The following is a 5,872-nucleotide window of genomic DNA, read 5'->3' as shown; positions in this document are numbered from 1 at the left end:
TCTTTCCACTAGGCTTGCACTCTGCCAGAATCACTCTTCAACAAGATGGCTGCCCTAGGAGAAGGTTCAGAAATGCCAGCTGGAATTGAAAGTTTATTTGAAAACTCCTGTTTTCAGTTTATTCATGGTAAAACAAAATCTGCCCCAATTTTCTTTCCTTTGGAACTTCTAGACTGTTATGTTGAGCCAAATGGGTTGTTTTCTTTCTGTATCTGCTTTTTCTTCCTATATTCTGCCTGTTACTAAACAGCTCTCTCTATGTAATCTATTTCCTAATTCATGGGTCTTAAACTTTTTCAAAACGAGAAAACCAACTTAATAGAAAAGCTGTCATTGGAATCACCTTGCCTCTGATAGAATAACATTCCCGTGCCAAATATAGCAGTTTACATGGAAAAGTAACATCAGGAAAATATTTAATGCATGTTTAACTTATTCTAATGCAATTTAGTAGCTGGAAACAAAGCAATCCAACACCAAGTGACCAGGCAGCTGCCTGCAGGCCACCAGCTAATGCTCTGTGGATCACAACTGGTCCATAGATAAGAGTTCTAATTACAGAGGGTCTCATACACTAGTTCAGAAGCCATGTTTTCCCCCCACCCCAGGAATGTAATGCTTACTCCTGCTATTTTATAATTCATTCTCCTAAGCAAGCCATTATTCTGTGACTATTAACACTTTGCATTTAATGTAGCCCCTCTTCTCAAGGGGAATCTCAAAGCATTTTAGCAAACATTAGTTAAGCCTCTGAGGTAGGGTAACCTTTTATACCCATTTTTTTGTGGCACAGTGACTTTTTTTTCTTCTCACTGTGAGTCAGTGGCAGAGTTGGGAACAGAACATGTGAGTGGGGATTTTTAGTGTCTCATTCTATCCAAGGGACAGCATTCTCACACTGTTTCTGTAACCAGACCCTTTATCTTCTGAATCCATGCATTATCTGGCATTGATTCCTCAATGATTGACTGGTTTTCTCTCATGGGTGCTATTCTTTATTCATTTACATGCTCCCTTGCTGAACTGGCAATGTTTGACATCAGTGATTCCTCTTACGTGAATTTATTACTTTCTGCAGTATGATAATACATAACCTAGTGCAAATTGTCTGTTTCATAATATCTCGTCTTACTTTTATTATGAGTTAATGGCAAAGGTCCCGCTAAATTCAATGTGAGCCGGATCAGACTCTGAAGTAGCTTAGATGTGTGGTGAATAATCTGTCAAAGCCTCTAATTTAAAAAAAAACATCAGTTATGCTGTTTTACATCAAACCATGTGAGTGTACAAACTGCTCACTAGTGAAAAGCAGCCATCTTTGGGGGATGGGGCTAGAAGATAGGTAGCCATTTTATGTAACAATTTAGAGTGAGTGAGAAGAATTTTGTTCAAGGACACTGAGAGAAAGCCTGGTTCATACAAAAACATACCCTTTGAAGTTTCACTCAAAGATCAAGACCTTAAAACTAAGCTTTGTCTCCCTCCCGCCCATAGTAAATACCAAGGAATTTACTTAATCTCATTCAGGACTTGTCTGATGGACCAGAATGATGATACTGTAGCTGGATCTGTTCATTCTGAGAGATTTCCATTTTGCTTGTGAATCCTTCCAGTGAAGCTGATAGACTCAGAGCCAAGGAGGGGGAGATGGAGTTTTTTTTTGTTTGTTTGTTTGTTTGTTTTTTTTTAAGGTGTGACTCAGGGCAATGAGAGGAGGAAAACCTGTTACACACAAATAGATGCTCCTACACATACAGACTATAAATACTGAGCATACTGTTGTACAGACTGTGTTTTTTAAAAAGGCTACTCCTTTGAGAGAGTATTGACTACATCAGCACTTTGCTTCAGATACTATGGGACAGACTTGAAAGATTCGGAAGCTCTGATGCAGCATTTGCTCTTCCTGATGAGGTAGCTGGCATTCTGGGGTTCTGCAAAGAGAGAGATGGGTGAGAATGGTAGTTGGCTGGCTGCAGTAAATCTCTGCAGTAGATTAGTTCTGCTTCTTGACTGTTCAGGATTGGAAGGTTACAGAAATTACAACAGGAGGATTCATAGAAGCCAGCAGATACAATACAATAAACAAAACATGGGTTCTTAACCTTGGGCCCTTTAGCACCAATAAGACTACATCACTTTTTTTGCTGTTTTACAGCACAGCATTGAGGAGGAACCTCTGTTATGAGGAGATGACTACATTGTTTAGCTATATTTGAGCGCAGCATCCAGGATCCAGCACATCAGAAAAGTAATTGGTTTACCTCCACCATTCTCAGAGCTGTGGCAGTGACTTCTGGAAGTGCAGCAGCTCTTGAAGAGGTCCAGAATGCACAGCATGTAGACATTTTCTTCTGTCACAGTAGACACAAACCTTCCATCCTGGGCTGATTTGATGAGATTGAGGTGAGATTTTAAAATAGCTGCAGCCCTCTGGATGGAGAAAAATTAGTTGTTTTCCCATTGTGGAGTAATTTAAAACCAACTGTTTTTAGCAGGATGCCAAATACTGCAGCTGTCAGCCTTGCTAATTATCAGCTCATCCCACTCCTAACCATCTTCCTTCCTTACAGTTCTTTTCTCCTCTTCTCGGGAAGCTCTACCTAAAAGTCTTAGAGGTAGTAAGCTTAGAGGCATTGGCAGAACGAAATAAATCATTGCCGCAGGAGACCCTATAGGTAAGGCACTGTAACTATATCACTATATTATCATAGTGTTGATGCTTTCTACAGTGACAGAAGGTTTTTTTCATCACTGCAGGAACTTCATCTCCCTGAGCAACAGTAGCTAGGTCAAAGGAAACCATCTTTGGTCAACCTAGTTGCATCTACAGCAGAGATTAGCTCATCATTGCTACGGTCCTCAAGGGTGTGGATTTTTCACATCCCTGAGTGCTGTAGCAGTGTCAACCTAACTTTTTTAAGTAAAGACCAGGCCTAAGAATCTAGAGGAGGAAGAAACAACTTGGTGGGGAAGACCGGATCAAATTCGGAAGATGATCTGGGGTAGTGCTTCTCCTCAAAGTAGCAAAGCTAAGCTGCATCCCATTGCAGCCTGCAAACACCCCAGCTGTATTTATAACACATGTTCTGGTTAACTCAGGCATTGGAACACATTTGTTTTACCTCTCTTATGCCAGAGTGAAACAACAGCATGGAAACACCAGTGCTGAGGTGGCATGAGGCGTGATAATTTTCGATCTGTGTCCAGTTGTAGAAATTGTTTGAACTTTCACAAGATGTGGACCAATTAAATGATCAGGGATTAATAGAAGGGTGAAGCTACCAGTCAAAAGCTGTGACAAAAGAATGCAGTCAGTTGCCTCTATTCAGCATTGCTAATTCCATTCTTCACTGTCTTCTTATGATGGAGCTGTTCTCTTACCCATGTGCCCTTATCAGTTCCTGTTCCATTCTTGTATCTTGGCTCTCCCAGCTGACTTACATGCATCTCCTGTTCCTTTGACGCTATTCCATGTGGACCTTGATAGTTAAGTGTAGTTATTTCCAGGGCCAGTGGTTTGCTATTGAAAAGGCTTTGTGTACAAAAAGGCAGAAACAGCCTAGAAGAGACTGTCTCTAACAGATAAACTTTACTCTTAATTTCAAACACAAATTTTGAAAGGGGCAGGGGATTCTATGTGGTCAGCCAGGAGAACAGGCTCAAGGACTCTCTAACAGGAAGTTAAGGTACTAGTTGAATTGAGGAGAACCTGCAGAAACGGCAGCCATCAGAAAACCCATCTGGGAATATATAGTATAATTTTTCCCCTGCCTTCAAGAAAGTAGTACTGTGAATATGGTCAATAGTATGTCCTTCTGGGAGAGGCTGGGACTAGAGTGTTATTATTTATTATCATTTTCATTATCTATGAATTCCTGTAGCACCTTGGAACCCCAGTCATGGACCAGAACCCCATGGTAGTGCTTGTAGGTGTTTTACAAACACAACAAAAAATGGCAGGTTTGAGCTTCCGCACAGGGAGATCCTAAATCATTCCTGCCCATGATGGGATAGGATTGGAGTAGATGTGAGCTCCTGCACAATTTTTTATAGTACCATGAGCTAGGAGAGGGTAGGCCAGTAGTATCTGTGAGCTCCCAAACAGGGACTGATTCTACAGTACCCATAGTTAAGAGTGATTGGACTAGGAGATTTTTATGGGGATGACAGTAGGTGGGTATTTTTTTTCTTTTAAAAATGTTAGTAACAAAATTGTAGCTTATATTTCATCTGTGCTTCAATTACAAGATTAATTCTATGCATCTGTCATTCCTTCATTTAACTGAAGTATTGCAGTGTACACATGCATACCCTCTGTAAGAGAGTTCTTCTTGAAATAAGAAGATGATTGCTCTCAATGCAAGAGTTATATCCTGAGTGTTCCCCATGCAAATTGAAGCAGCAAGCCTTGTGAGAAGGGGGATAGAGGAAGACAATGAAGAGCACTGCTCTGCTGTGATCTCCACTAAAGGAGGTCAGCTGCTCACTCCTGTAATATAACATTTTCTTGTCTCCAGAAAGGTTGGAGTGGAGCTGAGGCTGCTTTGCCACCTCACTCCTTTTCTCCTGTCTCTTATCTAGTTAAACCACAGCTTCCCAGGCTCTGCTGCGTCTGCATGAGATATGCATACCACACCCGTCTCGCTGCACACCAGCCATCCCCTGCTGAAGACACCCATGGGGAAGCAGAAAAGTGATGTCTGAAACCATTAGACAGAATCTGATCCCAGGGTGGGCCAGGATAGGATTACAAGAGCCACTGTAAGTTTTTATAACAATGTCTCTTGGCCTGAAGTTTGATCACCTCTCTTTCAGTTCGGACTAGGACATAAAACTATATGTTGTGTAATAGCTTGCCTACAGAATGTGTGACATAGAACTATAAAGCTCCAGTGAAAGCAAGGGCAGGAAAGATGATCCCAAACGGTATTTGAGAATTAGGGGAGTGGGTGGGGTGAGGGAGTAAGAGACAAAGAGGTTGTGAAAAGCACTTCCAGGCAGTGAGAGAAGCAGGGGAGAAGGTCCTTGCACCTGAAGGAATGGAGCAGTAGATTTTCAAAATATCTCAGGACCAGGTTTTCAGCATCCACCAGCTCACATTTTGACACTTCTGTGAACAGATCTGCAAGAGAACTCTGCACCCAAAATCAAGAGCAATGGTGAAAATTTGGCTCTGACTGTGGGTACTGAGCTCTCTTTAAAACCCTGGCCTACCTGAGTGGAAGGGGTAGGGAGGGGAATAGAAGTGAATGAATCCTGTGAGGAAATACAATACAATTCTAAATATCAGTTCTGCAGTCAGATGTATGCTGCATGTGAGCTTAGGAGGTCTGCTTGCCTTCGTGGATCTGATTTGCAGGATTGGGTCTTAGAGTATTTTCAAAGAAAATGAGTTAGCTAATTCCAGCTATCAGTAAATGGTGTAAATTGCAGAAAGCTGGTGCGAAGGCGTTTGTATAGTGAATACATTTAAAACCATAAGTGAGGCCAATAGCAGAGGAAGAAGCTATCCAATATGATTGATGTGCTATGTGTCTCAAATAATTTCTTATTTTAGAACATTCAGGGTCCTACTTAAACTCTCCAAATCCAGGTGAAACCACGCTGCAACTGTCATGCCAACACTTAAACTCTGTATACTGCGAGCCACCATCACATCAGAGAAGATGCACCAAGCACAAGACTAAGAGGGCATGTGAGTTTGCATACCTGTCTGTGACATTATGGAGTAGCTACCCTGCTTTGTTGTCCCTCTGTTGTGGTACCCATGGTGTGTTGGTTTGTCCACTGCCTAGAGGCTCTGGCAGTATCCCCTGTACAAGATAGTTTAAGGGTGGGGGTGTCTGCTTTTCTGGCTTATTTTAAGGTT

The 5,872-nt window shown here is 41.7% G+C and overlaps 1 long non-coding RNA gene across 1 annotated transcript; it reads right to left on the bottom strand.

Moving 5' to 3' along the window:
- Positions 1-1,680: 1,680 nt before the first annotated feature.
- LOC115639002 lies at positions 1,681-2,152 on the bottom strand. The gene is made up of 2 exons (XR_003997561.1): positions 1,756-2,152; positions 1,681-1,722 (listed from the first exon to the last, which is right to left on the bottom strand). It is a non-coding gene; the product is annotated as an uncharacterized LOC115639002 (long non-coding RNA).
- Between the last annotated feature and the right edge of the window lie 3,720 nt (positions 2,153-5,872).

This window comes from Gopherus evgoodei, chromosome 23 (genome assembly GCF_007399415.2).
Source record: "Gopherus evgoodei ecotype Sinaloan lineage chromosome 23, rGopEvg1_v1.p, whole genome shotgun sequence".
Lineage (NCBI taxonomy): Eukaryota > Metazoa > Chordata > Testudines > Testudinidae > Gopherus > Gopherus evgoodei.
The sequence above is the reverse complement of the archived record's forward strand: the minus strand, read 5'-3'. Positions and strand labels throughout refer to the sequence as shown.